This window comes from Pseudorca crassidens, chromosome 10 (assembly GCF_039906515.1).
Source record: "Pseudorca crassidens isolate mPseCra1 chromosome 10, mPseCra1.hap1, whole genome shotgun sequence".
Lineage (NCBI taxonomy): Eukaryota > Metazoa > Chordata > Mammalia > Artiodactyla > Delphinidae > Pseudorca > Pseudorca crassidens.
In genome coordinates, this window is record NC_090305.1 from 41237485 (window position 1) to 41254729 (window position 17245).

General features: G+C 42.2%; 1 long non-coding RNA gene across 1 annotated transcript in view; it reads right to left on the reverse strand.

Annotated features, from left to right (window-relative positions):
• Positions 1 to 17245, reverse strand: part of LOC137232136 (uncharacterized) — a 100181-nt gene that overhangs the window by 82400 nt on the left and 536 nt on the right. The window lies entirely within an intron of this gene.

Genomic DNA, 17245 nt, shown 5'->3' on the forward strand with positions numbered 1-17245 from the left:
AGCTATCTTTGCAGTTGGAGCCAAACCACAGAGGTCGCCCTTGGAGCACAGAGGGGAGTGTTCCCAAAGGTCACTTTTGGTCAGATGCTCTGAGCTCAGATTTTCTCCGTGGAAACAAAGCCATGCATTTACTCAACTAACATTTATACACGGCGGTTAGGTCCCCAGGCCCATCCACAAAAGCCTATTTAACTAGTATGCCAAGCAACCCCGTCAAACGGTTTTATGAGCAATTCTGTGCCAAGCTGCAGCCGAGGACGCCAGGACCACAGCCCTCTCCTTGCAGTGGGGCATCTCCTGCCTCCTCATCCAGCAAGCTGGGGCCTGGCTCTAAGGAAAGATGAGGGGAAGCACCCAGAGGTGGAAGTTTTGGGGTGTGACTGGGCGTAGGTAGTGCAAGCGTCCTGGAATCTGGACATGTGGGGGCTGGCAGGGGCTCCAGTGGCTTGTGGACAGTGGAGGCTTCTAGATGGGATGGGGAGGAGATAAAGGAGAGAGAAATAGAGACTTGGGGGAGTGACTTTGGGCCCCCCCAGGTTGGAAGAGGGTGTGAAGGTCCTAGACACATACACAGCCAACAACAGGTTGGGAGACTTAGGAGGGGAGAACTAGGAGTGGGGAGGACAATGAGATTATAGCGTGAAGCCTGGGGGGTTGGGTCCTCTAGCCTGTCACATCTTGGAGCTGCTTCTTAGCCTTGAGCTGTATTTGTGGCATCTGTGACTTATGGTCAAAAAACAACTTGTAGGGCTTCCCTGGTGGCGCAGTGGTTGAGAGTCCGCCTGCCGATGCAGGGGCCGTGGGTTCGTGCCCCGGTCCGGGAAGATCCCACATGCCGCGGAGCGGCTGGGCCCGTGAGCCATGGCCGCTGAGCCTGCGTGTCCGGAGTCTGTGCTCCATAGCGGGAGAGGCCACAGCAGTGAGAGGCCCACGTACCGCAAAAAAAACAAAAAACAAAAAACTTGTAAAATTTGGACAACTTAGGTAACTGTACTTGGGAGCACCACATATCCCAGAGGGCCATGGCCTACATATCTCTGTCTTCCCTTGGTCATCAAGTCAGTGAAATATGGTACCACGGTGTGAATTCTTACACATTTTCTTTGCCTAAAGTACATGCACATGTTTTGGTTATAGCTGTTGTGGTTCTGTTTATGTCACTATCACACATGACATTCACCGACATTCATTCATTAGACATACCTGACACCACTTAGCGGTAGAAAAGCCCAGTTCCACTTTGCTGTGTCTTTAAAGAGTGGTTTTATGGCTATTGCAAAAACTTTGAAGATACTAAGTCTCCTACCTGGCAGCTCGGGATGCAACATGGGTATTGGAAAGTATATCAGCCACTGTATTGTCTTATTGATTTATTACCACAAGTAAATCTGTACCAGCTCCTTTCTGAAATCCTTTGATATGGCACTAAACTCAACAGATGCCCATGGGCCCACACAACAGCGTCTGGGATTCCTTCTCCATCCTGTCAGTCACAGTTTCGGGGCTCTTTACTGAGAAGCACCGTGGAGGGTGCCATGTTGGACAAGGCACAATGTAAGGTGTGATTACCAAGAAGATAAGCAGCTGTGAGAGAGCTGTTCGTGACAGTCCTGCACTGGGACTGAAGGAAACCATTCCATCATTTTACTGTACCTGATGCTTGAGGGTGATATGTACATTGAGAGCTCCATTTTACATTTCCATGAATCTACTCTTATGATAGCTTGGCTGCGAACAAGAGATGCTATATATATTGGTTCAGATTAGGTTGAGCTGTGAGACACAGATAACCTGAGAACAATTATGGTTTAACCAAGATAGACTTTTATTTCTCTCTCACGTTGAGCTCCAGGGCTGGTAGGGTGTTTAACAGTGTCAGAGATTCAGACTTTTTTTCCATCTTCTTGTTCCACCAGCCTCAACATGGCTCTTCCTTCTCAGGTCCAATATGACTGCTTGAGTTCCAGCTTTCAGATTTGCATTCAAATCAGCAGGAAAGAGGAAAGGGAAAGAAGGACCCATCACCCTCTTTATAAGGCCACCTTCTGGAAGTTGCACACAGCAGTTCTCCTTACAGAGCATTGGACAGAACTTACGTGTGGCCACACATAACTGGAAAGAAGAATGGGAAACTAGGACTTATTCTGGAAGTTCATGTGCCCAAATAAAACAGAAGGTTCTATTAGGAACTGTGGAATTATGGATATTAGGGGACAATTCTCTGCCTGCCATGTCTCTAAATCATTTCTTTAGATCCAGAAAGGGGGGATTCTTCAGTGGCTGCTTTTACCAATAAAGCAGTCCCACAATTTTCATAAAAATCAGTTGTTTAAGAACATATTTGCCCTGAGGGGAGGGGTTTCCAATATTATCTACCCCCGAGCACTAAGCAAAGTATTAAGCAGAAATTTAAAAACAAATAGACTATGTATTCTGTTTTGCAAACTTCCCTCTAGGGATTTCTTGAAGTTTCTGCAGGCTGTTACAGGCACCTAGAGCTTGTTCTTTTATTTTTATTTATTTATTTTTTTTGCGGTATGTGGGCCTCTCACTGTTGTGGCCTCTCCCGTTGTGGAGCACAGGCTCCGGACGCGCAGGCTCAACGGCCATGGCTCACGGGCCCAGCCGCCCCGCGGCATGTGGGATCTTCCCGGACCGGGGCACGAACCCGTGTCTCCTGCATCGGCAGGCAGACTCTCAACCACTGCGCCACCAGGGAAGCCCCTAGAGCTTGTTCTTGTTGTCACACGTTCCTCCCTGACTTCACCATGAGTTATCTCTATTGGTGTGCTTGCCTCTGAGTGAGAAGGTAATTGGCCTTGTTGGAGTATAAGTAGAATAGTTAGAATGTGTATCATCTCAAGATGATTTTAATTAGAAATGTCAGCCAGTTGAATTTTCAGAGACCCATGCCATACAGATATGTGTTCAGTATTCCAGTCCTTAAACTCCAGTGGTCTATATATCTATTTGCCCTCTAGAGCAGTGCTGTCCACTAGAACATTCTGTGATGAAGGAAATATTCTGCATCTGTGCAATCCAATACGGCAGCCACTAGCCGCAAGTGGCTATCAAGCACTTGAAAAGTGGTTAGTGCACCTAAAGAATTTTATTTTTTTGTTTGTTTTTTGGCCACACGGCATGCGGGATCTTAGTTCCCCAACCAGGGACCGAACCCGTGTCCCCTGCATTGGAAGAGCAGAGTCTTAACCACTGGACCTCCAGGGAAGTCCCACAAGAATTGTAGTTTTAATTTTATGAAATTTTAATCTAAATAGCCACATGTAGCTAGTGGCTACCATATCAGACAGCACAGCCCTAAGGTATCTTGCTGTTTAAAGATCCGTATGATTTGCATCCATTTTTAGTAACATGATGAAGAGATCCAAGTTTAATACAGATGTGGGAGATGCAGATTTCAGAATTCACACATGCCAATTAATTTCTGGTCTTCTTTTTTGGGGTAGGGTGTTTCAAGGGCAAGGGCTTTTCCCTGATCCTAGGCAGAATTTTTCTCCCCCAATTTACTGAAAATTTTATGGTTCGTTCCTTTTAATCATAAAATCAATAAGGGAAGACATAGTTTTGGGGTGCAGTTGCTTTTTAAAAAATCAGGTTTACTGAGATATATTTTACTTACAGTGAAATTCATCCTCCTTAGCTGTACTGTCCTATGAGTTTTAACAAGCATATTCATTGTGTAATCACCATCACTATCAAGATAAAGGCTATTTCTACCACCCCCATAACGTTCCTCACAGGCATAATTGTTTTCAGTTCACTCCTGGTTAATGTGTCATAAGTGTAACGAACAATTTTAATACTCGCATTGGGTTTAGGTCATCTCTTTAACTTCTGCTTTATTGGATCGCGCCTCAGGGTGAAAAAATCTACTGAGGTCATATAATAAATGAGACTTGTTGGGGCAGCCAAGGGAAAGCAAACTGGTGATGGACATAGTTTATTGACATTGAGGAGAATATATCAGCCAGATGAATGCATACACGCTAATCAAGGATTGACTTAGAAAGATCTTTTACTAAGGAAATAATATCAGGTACAGTGCTAACCACATTTTGTTTATTTTTATTTATTTACTCTTTTTAACTTTTTTTAAAAAATTATTTTATTTTAGTTTTGGCTGCATTGGGTCTTCGTTGCTGTGTGTGGGCTGTCTCTAGTTGTGGTGAGCCGGGGCTACTCTTCGTTGCAGTGCGCGGGCTTCTTACTGCGGGGGCTTCTCTTGTTGCAGAGCACGGTCTCTAGGGCAGGTGGGCTTCAGTAGTTGTGGCGCACGGGCTTAGTTGCTCTGCGGCATGTGGGATCTTCCCGGACCAGTGCTCGAACCCGTGTCGCCTGCATTGGCAGGTGGATTCTTAACCACTGCACCCAGGGAAGCCCTATTTTTAAAAAATTAGATGAGTGAAATATATAAAAAGTACTTAGAACAATCCCTGGCATCTAGTAAGCACGATTTAAGAATTAGTTATTAAAAAACAAAGAATTAGCTATTATTCTTTTAAAAAACTTTATTGATAGTTGATTTACAACATTGTGTTTGTTTCAGGTGTACAGTAAAGTGATTCAGTTATGTATTTTTTCAGATTAAATTCCACTCTAGGTTATTATAAGATATTGAGTATAATTCCATGTGCTATACAGTAAATCCTTGTTGCTTATCTATTTTAGGTATAGTAGCTTGTATCTGTTAATTCCCTACTCCTAATTTTTCTCTCCCTCCCTCTTCCCTTTGGTAACCATAAATTTGTTTTCTATGTCTCTGAGTATGTTTTGCATATAGATTCATTTTTATTAGATTTTAGATTCCGTATATAAGTGATATCATATATTTGTCTTTCTCTGACTTCACTAGGTATAATATTCTCTAGGTCCATCCATGTTGCTGCAAATGGCATTCTTTTTTATTTTTTAATTAAAAATTTTTTTGTTTTACTTTTTAAACTTTTTAAAAATTGGAGTATAGTTGATTTAGTGTTGTGTTAATTTCTGCTGTACAGCAAAGTGACTCAGTTATACATATATATATATACACATTATTATTATTATTTTTAACAGTCACTTTACTTTTTATTTTATTTTTTTATTTTTGGCTCTGTGGGTCCTTGTTGCTGTGCGCAGGCTTTCTCTAGTTGCGGCGAGCGGGGGCTACTCTTCGTTGCGTCGCGCGGGCTTCTCATTGCGGTGGCTTCTCTGGTTTCAGAGCACGGGCTCTAGGCGTGCGGGCTTCAGTAGTTGTGGCACGTGGGCTCAGTAGTTGTGACGCACGGGCTTAGTTGCTCTGCGGCATGTGGGATCTTCCCGGACCAGGGCTTGAACCCATTTCCCCTGAACTGGCAAACGGATTCTTAACAACTGTGTCACCAAGGAAGCCCTACACATTATTTTCTTAATATTATTTTCCATTATGGTTTGTCCCAGGACATTGACTATATTTCCCTGTGCTATAAAGTAGGACCTTATTGTCCAATATTTCATTCTTTTTTTTAAATCACTGAGTAATATTTACAATTAGATATTTGGGGGGAGGGATAAATTGGGAGATTGGGATTGACATATACACACTACTCTAACTAAAATAGATAACTAATAAGAACCTGCTGAACAGCACAGGGAACTCTACTCAGTACTCTGTAATGGCCTATATGGGAAAAGAATCTAAGAAAAAGAGTGGATATATGTATATGCATAACTGATTCACTTTGCTGTACACCTGAAATTAACACAACATTGTAAATCAGCTATACTTCAATAAAAATTAAAAAAAAGAATTAGCTATTATATTTTATATGGTATTTTTAATTTTTATTTATTTATTTATTTGGCTGCATTGTCTTTGTTGCTGCGCGCAGGCTTTCTCTAGTTGTGGCGAGCGGGGACTACTCTTCGTTGCAGTGTGCAGGCTTCTCATTGCGGTGGCTTCTCTTGTTGCGGGTCACGGGCTCTAGGCACGTGGCTTCAGTAGTTGTGGTTTGCGGGCTCTAGAGAGCAGGCTCAGTAGTTGTGGAACACCAGCTTAGTTGCTCCGCGGCATGTGGGATCTTCCCGGACCAGGGCTCGAACCCATGTCCCCTGCATTGGCAGGTGGATTCTTAACCACTGTGCCACCAGGGAAGTCCCTACCTATTATTCTTAATATTGCTATAATTCACAATTAACTTCTGAGATTCACCTACCTTTGGACTGGCCAAAATGAGATGTCAAAGAGTTCTGTTGGTGGGATGGATTATCTCAAGTTTCTCCAGCTATTTTATCATCATTGTTTTTTTACATACTCTGTTAGAGACTTGGCACTGTTTCATATATACATTTTTTGGTGGGGATGTGAAATTCCAGAGGTTCAAAGTGGGAGCTTTTCTATTTCCCGGAATTGCAGTAGTAAATTCAACATACCCAAGGGCAGGTGAAATCACCATAGGAACTTTTTTGTTTCTCTCTAACCTCATTTAATGTTATCACAACTTATTCCTTTAGATACTTTCTCCTCCACATGCCCCAACAGTCAAAATAGCCCTCTTATTAGATTAGGTTTCCTAATTAAAAGTTCCTGTTGATCCTGTATCCCGAAGTTCCTAGAATTCTGCAATGTTGTCCTTTGTCCAAAGTTTTAATAGAGTGTAGTGTTTCCAGACAGATCTACTACTGTAACAGATCTGGAGGGAAGGAAATTAAAGTTATTTGTGCTGTCCTAGGAGAGGATCTGGCTTGATCTTCAGGGCAAAGCTCTTTAAACTCAGAGGGTGAATCAGAGGAGGTGTGTTGAAGTGCTTCCTTTCCTGTATGTACTGAGAAAACATGTTCTTAAAATTTGTAAGCTCTTTGTCTTGGACATTCCCTTTGGCTTCATTCCCAGCGCTTTTCAACTGCATGAGTTGAGGGTTTGCCAAGATTCCTTCTATGGCTGTAGCTTCTGTATCTGCTAGAATTGGACTTTTTTTGTGCTTCTTTAATCTCTTTTGTAAATGTATTAAGTTGCTAGTGGGCCTTTTATGTTTTTGAGATTTTGCTATCCCCAAATCTAATGATCCATGACCAGAGAAGACTCTTTATCTCTACCTTCCCTGGCTTCTAAAATTCTATTTTTTAAAAAATATTTATTTATTTATTATTTATTTTGGCTGTGCCAGGTCTTAGTTGCGGCACGAGGGATCTTCGTTGACACATGCGGGATCTTTAGCTGCGGCATGCAGAATCTTTAGTTGCAGCATGCAGACTCTTAGTTGTGGCATGCATGTGGGGTCTAGTTCCCTGACCAGGGACCGAACCAGGGCTTGCTGCATTGGGAGTGCGGAGTCTTAGCCACTGAACCACCAGGGAAGTCCCTCAAATCCTTTTTCATTTTTCTAGTAGCTTATCCTACAGCCTCCAGTAAAGGCTACTAAGAGAGGGCCTACATTTTTTAAAGAGAAAGATTGTAAACTGTGCCTGTCCAATATGGTAGCCACTAGTCACATATGGCTATAATTTAAATTTAACTAGTTTAGAATTAAATGAAAATTTCAGCCCATTGGTTGCACCAGCCAAGGGCATTTTCAGTGCTCAAGAGTACATATGGCTAGTGGCTGCTCTATTGGGCAGCTCAGATATAAACATTTCCATCAAAGCAGAAAGGTCTATTGGGCAGGGCTGCTCTAGATGTTCTCTGATGAGCACACTCACTTTATAGATACTATGACTCTCTACTTCTGTAAACCTTCTTCTTTCTAAAGTTAATTTTGAAGGGTTGCCTTCTGTTGGTATATTTATGTTCAATTATTTAACAAAAATATACATATTGCAACAGAGCAATGATTAGTATATTTTCATGGCTGCTGTCCGAGGCACAGCCAAACTGCAGAAGCGCTGGTGCTGCCAAAGCCTCTACATTTGGCCATATTTATCCCAACTTTTTTTTTTTAAACTTTTGGTTGCGTTGGGTCTTCGTTGCGGCGAGCAGGGTCTACTCTTTGTTGCGGTGCACGGGCTGCTCACTGCGGTGGCTTCTCTTGTTGCAGAGCACGGGCTCTAGGGCAGGTGGGCTTCAGGAGTTGTGGCGCACGGGCTTAGTTGCTCCGCAGCATGTGAAGTCTTCCCAGACCAGGGCTCGAACCGCGTCCGCTGCATTGGCAGGCGGATTCTTAACCACTGCACCACCAGGGAAGTCCCACTCCAACATTCTTTACAAAAAAGTTAGATAAAAGGTTACATATGTAAAAGTCAGGGTAGGGACTTCCCTGGTGGTGCAGTGGTTAAGAATCCGCCTGCCAATGCAGCGGACGCGGTTCGAGCCCTGGTCTGGGAAGACTTCACATGCTGCGGAGCAACTAAGCCCGTGCGCCACAACTACGGAACCTGCGCTCTAGAGCCTGCAAGCCACAACTACTGAAGCCGCGCGCCTCGAGCCGGTGCTCTGCAACAAGAGAAGCCACCACAAAGAAGAGTAGCCCCTGCTCACCGCAACTAGAGAAAGCCTGCGCGCAGCAATGAAGACCAAACGCAACCAAATAAATAAAAAAATTAAAAATGTATATGTATTAAAAAAAAAACGTCGGCGTATTCCAACAAATTGTTCACAAATCCCTTGATTTCTTGTTCCAAGGCTAAATCCCACTGTTGGCCACTAGGTGGAGATGGGAGCCTATTGAACATTCTCTAGCTTTACAGAACATGTAAAATTCAGATTCTTGGCAATGGATAATCTGACTTTTCCCTCAAATCTTAGACTATTTCTCATAAAAATTAAAAATTACCCCACAATTTTATTTATTTTTCTTAAAGTTTTGTATTTATTTAAAAATTTGTTTTTACTTTTTATTTATTTATGTATTTACTATTATTATTATTTTGGCCACATCGCGTGGCATGTGGGATCTTAGTTCTCTGACCAGGGATCAAACCTGTGCCCCCTGCATTGGGAGCACAGAGTCTTAACCACTGGACAGCCAGGGAAGACCCTAATTTTATTATTTTTTATTGAAGTATAGTTGATTTACAATGTTGTGTTAATCTCTGCTGTACAGCAAAGTGATTCAGCTATACATATATATATTCTTTTTCATATTCTTTTCCATTATGGTTTATCCAAGATATTGAATGTAGTTCCCTGTGCTATACAGTAGGACCTTTTTGTTTATCCCTCCTGTATATAATAGTTTACATCTGCTCATCCCAGACTCCCAGTCCTTCCCTCTCCCATCCACAGTTTTAGTTTCCCATAGTTGTCCAATAAAACAGGGAAAGGAAAGAAGTACTAAATCATTGAACTTCCATGTTTCCTTGTGACAACCCTCTACCCCCACTAGGACAAGCTTCAAAACCCGATTTGATGGTTAGAATCCTGAGTTAACTTACAGCTTTATGACTGCAGTCTGATAACACCACATTAGAAGGAATTCTTGGCCAAACAGAAAGTCAGGGAGACCATCTTCTTTTTGTCAAACCCTATATTAATCTATTGGTTCTGCTTATAAGCAGAGGATGGAATGTTCAGTATTCTAAGGTAACAGTCAAAATGATTTTTTTTTAACATCTTTATTGGGGTATAATTGCTTTACAATGGTGTGTTCGTTTCTGCTTTATAACAAAGTGAATGAGTTATACATATACATATGTTCTCATATCTCTTCCCTCCTGCGTCTCCCTCCCTCCCACCCTCCCTATCCCACCCCTCCAGGCGGTCTCAAAGCACCGAGCTGATCTCCCTGTGCTATGCGGCTGCTTCCCACTAGCTATCTATTTTACGTTTGGTAGTGTATATATGTCCATGCCTCTCTCTCGCTTTGTCACAGCTTACCCTTCCCCCTCCCCATATTCTCAAGTCCATTCTCTAGTAGGTCTGTGTCTTTATTCCTGTCTTACCCCTAGGTTCTTCATGACATTTTTTTTCTTAAATTCCATATATATGTGTTAGCATAGTCAAAATGATTTTTAAACTAAGTTTAAAAATGTGGCTACAAAACAGAAATAGAGTCACAGGTGTAGAAAACAAACTTATGGTTACCAAGGGGGAAAGGGAGGGAGGGATAAATTGGGAGATTGGGATTGACATATACACGCTACTATATATAAAATAGATAACTAATAAGGGACTACTGTACAGCACAGGGAACTCTACTCAATACCCTGTAATGATCTATATGGGAAAAGAACCTAAATAAGAGTGGATATATGTATATGCACAATCGATTCAGTTTGTTGTCAGCAGAAACGAACACAACATTGTAAATCAACTATACTCCAATAAAAATTAATTTTAAAAATGTGGCAATCACCCCCAAAGTTCTGGATCTTGGAGTGGAGACTTCCACAGGAGCCAATGTCAGCCCGTCAGGTCCCAGCTTCAGGGGCTGAAGGGAGACCGGGGGGAGAGGCTGGTTCCCATGTCTGAGGGCCAGTCACGAAGGTGGTTACTTTCTGAGGTTTTCTAACAAGGAGAGAGTCTTTAGGATTTCCCAGGGCAGGGATAAACGCACACTAGGGTCACCAGCTCTCCTTTGCTCCCGGCCCAGACCACAGGGAGTTGAGGAGGAAAAACACGGGGTGGTGTGGCCCCGAGGCATAGTGAGTGGACCTCAGAGCTTGGAGTCCAGAGGGTCATAAGGGAGTAACTCACTTGACGGTGACAGGTCTGTCCAGACTGGGGTGCTCCACGTGGCAGGGGTAGACGTCTCCCTGCTGACGGGTCATTTCCAGCATCACCAGGAGCTGGGAGGTCCAGTCTCCACCATTGATCAGGTGGATGGACACAAGCCCAGCTGTCTTCTTCTGTCCATTCAGGAACCAGCGGACTTGCACGTGGCCTGGATAGAAATCAGTCACATGGCAGACGAGCAGGTGGTGTGCTTGCAAGGGCTCTTTCTTGGAGGGGGAGACGTTCACTTTAGGTTGGAGTAGGAGTGCGGGAAAGAATCTCGTTATGACCATGGAGATAGCTAATGCAGTGCGTTGAGTGATTTTCTTGCCAAATTGACATTTTTAAAAAAATCTAAATTGAAGTATGGTTAACGTACAAGATTATATAAGTTACAGTTGTGCAATACAGTGATTCACCATTTTTAAGCCAAATTGACTTTTAGATTTTAAAGATGAATATATCATCCATTAAGCTATTTGGAGGCAGAAGATGGGGGACAGAGTAGGAAAAACAGAGTAAAACATTCAATTTTTCCAAGAAGGGCCTTGTCAGACACAATGAAGAGAGAGCAGAGAGGAACAGGAGAGGGCCAAAGTCAGCACTATAATACTTTCTATAACACCTTCACCAGAAACGTATAGTCTGGTAACTAATATTCTTTGAACAGAAATGTTGAACCAGTGGTGAAGCTACCTAAATTGACATTTTCCTATCTTGTTCAAAGGGATGTATCATACTGCCAAACATGACCTTAGAATCAGAATATATTCAGCCAATAGCATTCTTTTGATCTCTTGGTCTGATAATCCTCATTAGAAAAAGAGAAGAAAAGAAGTAGCTTGATTCATTCTACATTTAATGTATGTTTCCTGGTCTCCTCTACCCACCTCCCCCCAACTCCAAAAAAAAAAGAAAATTGTAGCAAGAACCACAAACCCAATATTTTTTGTGTGTTTAATTAGCAGGGGGTCTGGCCTTTTCCCATGCTGGTCTGGCCCCCATGCACTGTGAAGCCTTCTGGACTCAGGCCACCCAGCCTGGGACCCACTGAGCTCGGAGATGGGATGGAGAGTGCTTCCCTCCTCTGCTGCCCGAGCCCACCCCTTCTAGGGTCTTCTCTCTCCCACCCATCCTTTCACCTCTGTGCTTCAGGGTGAAACCGTTGTCCATGTGTAGTCTGTCTGCACAGCAAGTCCACCGCGCTCTGTCTCAGTCCCAGGAACTCCCTCTGGATGTTCCAAATCTTGGCAGGGTTTTCTTTTTTTACGTTTAAAAACATTTTATTGAAGTACAGTTGATTTACAATGTTGTGTTAATTTCTGCTGTACAGAAAAGTGACTTAGTTATACATATATATCCTTTTGCATATTCTTTTCCATTATTTTTTTTCAGTTATACGTATACATGTATCTATTCTTTTTCACATTCTTTTCCCATTTGGGTTATTACAGAGTACTGAGCAGAGTCCTTTGTTCTATATAGTAGGTCCTTGTTGGTTATCTATTTTAAATATACCAGTGTGTACATGTCAATCCCAAACTCCTGATCTATCCCTCCCCGCCCCCTTCCCCCCCAGTAACCATAAGTTAGTTCTCTAAGTCTGTTTCTATTTTATAAATAAGTTCATTTGTATCATTATTTTTAGATTCCACATATAAGCAATATCAAATGGTATTTGTCTTTCTCTGTCTGACTTACTTCACTTAGTATGATAATCTCTAGGTCCATCCACGTTGCTGTAAATGGCATTATTTCATCCTTTTTAACGGCTGAGTAATATTCCATTTTATATATACCACATCTTCTTTATCTATTCATCTGTCAATGGACATTTAGGTTGCTTCCAAGTCTTGGCTATTGTAAAAAGCTCTGCTGTAAACATGCAGTGATGTGTTCCATCTTGGTCACAGCCACAAATGCCCCCACGGCACTCTCAAACTGGATGTACACCACTCTGTTATAAAGGTATCACTTCCAGTAGCGGTCCATCACTCCCAGTAGCAGTCACTCCTCCTCTGTACACGTACAGCTCTGTGGAAGGTAGAGAACAGGCAGAGCTGGGCTGGGAGAGGCTACCATGCCCCCAAGAGACTCTGCCCACTTTCCCTGTGACGTCGAGTGGCTGCATCCAGGACCACATAGTGGTCTTTTGCCTCTTTTCTCCTAAGTCTCCATCCTCCTTCAGCAGAGTGTCTGATTGGAGAACTCAGAGACCTCCCTCTGCCTTCTGTCCAGAGCAGAGTCACAATTACTACTTTGTGTTCAGTGTTTTCTCTCTATCCCCTCACCTCACCTCCAGCCTCTGTGCAGTTCTCTCTCAAGGCATTGACACATCAATTCAGTGTTATTCCTGTTGACGTAAAGGTATTTTGATGACTACCCCTAAACCCATCACCTCCCAGTGTGAAATGATAGAATATACAATGTTCTTGGACTCAGTCATGTGACCTTGGAGAAATCACAGAACCCCCCTGGTCCAAAGTTTTCCTACCCCATAAATGGAGGATTTAACTAAATCATCTCTGAGGTCCTTTCCAGCATTAATCATAAACAGCCCTACCCTAGAGAACCTTCAGGTCTAAGAGGAAAACAAGCAGGTGGACAGGTGGAGAGAGATGGAGAGAGTGACATGACATCTCCTTAGGGTATCTCTTGACTTCTCACTGGTCCTTATCTGCTGGAAAGATCACCATCTCCTTAGGGGCCTGTGAGGGGAGAAATAGAAGGGAGCAGGTGTAAAGGAATGAAGGATGCACTGCTAACCGGGGAGTCCTAACCACACTGTCCTACTGCAGGTGACAACCTTTCTGTGACAGAAGAGGACAGAGGGGAGTCCCCAGCATCAGATCTACTTTATGTATTTATTTATTTATTGTCTGCATGCACAGCTTGCAGGATCTTAGTTCCCCGACCAGGGATTGAACCCAGGGCCACAGCAGTGAAAGCGCAGAGTCCTAACTTCTGAATCGCCAGGGAATTCTAATTTTTTTTTTTTTTTGGTCAGATCTCCTTTAAACCTCCAGTCCCTTTGAATCTCTGTGCTCCTCAGCACCAATGATGGGCATCTCCAGAGACTCCTCCAAATCCTGGCCATCTGTGATTCCACTCACACTTAGCCCCTTGCAAAGGGTCTGACATATAGAAAGCACTTAATACATGTTGAAATTTGAAGTATGGTGGCAAGGTGATCCCCACACTGATCTATAAGCCCCGGTCTCCTCTGGGACTTCTTCCTACACAGCATCCTTCCTGAGAAATACCAGAGACCAATAAATACCTGTGTGTCAGAGCTGGACATCTCTGGTGCCTTCTTTGCGACTCCAGGGCCTGTCCCTGGTCTCGCTATAATTTCAAGTCCCTAGTAGCATGTATCTCGGACACGTAATGTGGGTGCGGATACTGCAGTCTGTAACCTGCCAGGAGGTAAGTCTTGAGAATGTTCGCTCTGCCCTGCGTCCTTCCCTAGCCGAGAGCAGGAGGTGGAGGGAACAAGGATGGTTGCTGTTCCCTACAGGGCTGATTTACTCTGAACTATTCCTCACATTGTCTCTATGCTGCTGCCGACCTCCTTTGACACCCCTTTTATTTCACCCAGAATTCTGATCACCTCTAGACCCCCGGGGTGCCCCTCCTACTCTAGGTGCCCCATCTTCTAGGAGACCTACTTTTTAAAATTTTTTATTGAAATATAGTTGATTTACAGTTTTGTGTTAGTTTCAGGGGTATAGCAAAGCGATTCAGTTTTATATATATATATTCTTTTTTTTTACATTCTGTAATGTTATAGGTTATTACAAGATATTGAGTATAGTTCCCTGTGCTATACAGTAGGTCCTTGTTGTTTATCTATTTTATATATAGTAGTGTGTATATTTTAATCTCAAACTCCTAATTTATCCCTCCCCCACTCCCCTTTGGTAACCATAAGTTAGTTTTCTAACTCTATGAGTCTATTTACGTTTTGTAAATAAGTTCATTGGCATCATTTCTTTAGATTCCACATATAAGCGATATCGTATGATATTTGTCTTTCTCTGCAGTAGACATAAAGTTTTGCAGGCGTTTCCCATAGAAACGTTGTTAAGCCCTTAGTGATTCAATGGCATCTTTGATACGACGTCATATTGCACTGTAGTCACTACTCTTCTGACAGCCCCGCCCCACCCGGCCAGGCTTTACTTTATTCCTGCTAACTTGTTTCAGGGGCATCTGTGAGCACCTTTGGAGACCCCAACATGTTAGCTAGTTTACTCATGTCTGAATCGCAGTTGTGGATCAAGGTCTGATCTCTCCCATAGGGTCGAGAGCAAAGTATGGAGATACGGATGAGTATCTGCCTGAATTTGGGGAATTTTAACATAAACTACTTCACTGTTCTCTTACACATGGTCTTGGTGGTGATTTGGAACTAGAAATTAAGAGGTGCTATGAGGACTTGATACAGGAACCTTGAAGTCATGATATTATTATACATTACATATAAGGGGCAGCCGGAGGAGGAGGCCATTTCCTGTTTCTCACTTACCCTCTGGTCCTGTCCTGGTTCACAGTTACCAAAATAGTAACTCCCTCAGTTCAGGGAGCACCACCACCTCCAAAGAAAAACAACAGGTGTCCTTAAAAGAAGTATTAGTAAATATAGACTAGCCACTTAAAATGAGCATAAACAATGCATTTACAAAAATAAGAGAAGCTATTGTGTAAAAAGAAAAAAACCTAGGGGATATAGGGAAAACTATATAGAAGGTCTAGGTGTAAAAATATATACTAGTCGGGAATTCCCTGGTGGTCCAGTGGTTAGGACTCGGCGCTTCCACTGCGGGGGTGGGGTGGGGGGTGGGGCACAGGTTTGATTCCTGGTCCGGGAATTAGGATCCCGCAAGCCAAGAGGCGCGCCAAACAAAAACAAAACAAAACAAAACAAACAAACTATATATATATAGCTTTTTCTTTCAAAAGAAAAACCACATTAATGAGAATAAATATTGGGAGAGATACAACTGAAAAACAGTTAGTAAGCTGGAGTACTAGACTACAGAGCTCTCTTAGAATAAAAGATGGAAGGATAAAGAAATTGAAAACAGAGAAGAAAAGCCAAAAGAGATGAAAGAGAGACGTGCCCAATGTGGGTAATATGAATTTCATAAAAATAGAGAGGAGAAATAGTTACAGAAATAAAAGAGACAAATTCTTAGAATTAAAACATAAAGAGGCTCCTTAATATCCTACAGTAAGATCTGGACAAACCCATTTTAGATACAATATAACGAATTTTACAATAGCAGACAATGAGAGAATTCTAAAAGATTCTGGAGAGATACACTGACAGCAGACTTCCTAATGCCAACAATGGATGCAAAAAAGTCATTGGGATAATATTATTTAAAATATTAAAGAGAAAAAAGTCAAACTTAGAATTTAATACAACAGCTAAATGTTATTCAAAGTGATGATATAATAAAAACGTTCTCAAGCATACAAAGCTTCAGAAGGTTTGCCCACAAATACATTGAAAACACTTTTGGAGGAAGTATTCCAGTAAGAGAAAATTTCAGGAGGTGCCAAAAAGGTATGGGAAGTAAGACTGATCAAATACCTTGGTGAAGGAGAAGTATTTGAATGTATTTGAAAGCATGCTAAGGTGCTTATCTGGTTAGAGGGAAGATGGGGGAGGTACAGACAACACTTCATAAAAAAAAGATGATGGAATACATGCACCCCAATGTTCACTGCAGTACCATTTACAACAGCCAGGATATGGAAGCAGCCTAAATGTCCATCGATGGATGAATGGATGCAGAAGCTGTGGTACATATATACAAAGGAATACTACTCAGCCATAAAAAAGAATGAAATAATGCCATTTGCAATGACATGGATGGACCTAGAGATTGTTATACTGAGTGAAGTAACTCATACAGAGAAAGACAAATATCACGATATCACTCATGTGTGAAATCTAAAAAATGGTATAAATGAACTTATTTACAAAACAGAAATAGAGTCACAGATGTAGAAAACAGACTTATGGTTACTAAGGGGGAAGGAGGGAGATACATTGGGAGATTGGGATTGACATATACACACTAATATATATAAAATAGATAACTAATAAGAACCTATTGTATAGCACAGGGAACTCAATACTCTGTAATGACCTATATGGGAAAAGAACCTAAAAAAGGGTTGATATGTATATGTATAACTGATTCACTTTGCTGTAGAACAGAAACGAACACAATATTGTAAATCAATGCCACTCAGTGTAGGAAAGAGCATCAGAGCAGGTGGTTTTTGTTTGTTTTTTTGGGCCAAAAAGCAGTCCATAGACTGCCTGCCCAAGAGTCATCTAGGGAGCATGCTAAACACGCAGGTCCCCTGGCCCTACTTTGGAAAAGTTACTCTAACTCAGGTCAGGATGGAACCCAGGAATCTGTATTTTTAACACACTTCGCGGCTGATCCTCCTGTGTGGCCAGGTTTGGAAACACAGACTCAGATGATTTCTTAGATCCCTTCCAAGTTGAAAATCATTTATTCAATCACTTTTGACACATTGCCTTCAGATATTTGGTTAGACTTCTCTTTACCAGGATAGACAGTTAACTTTATATAT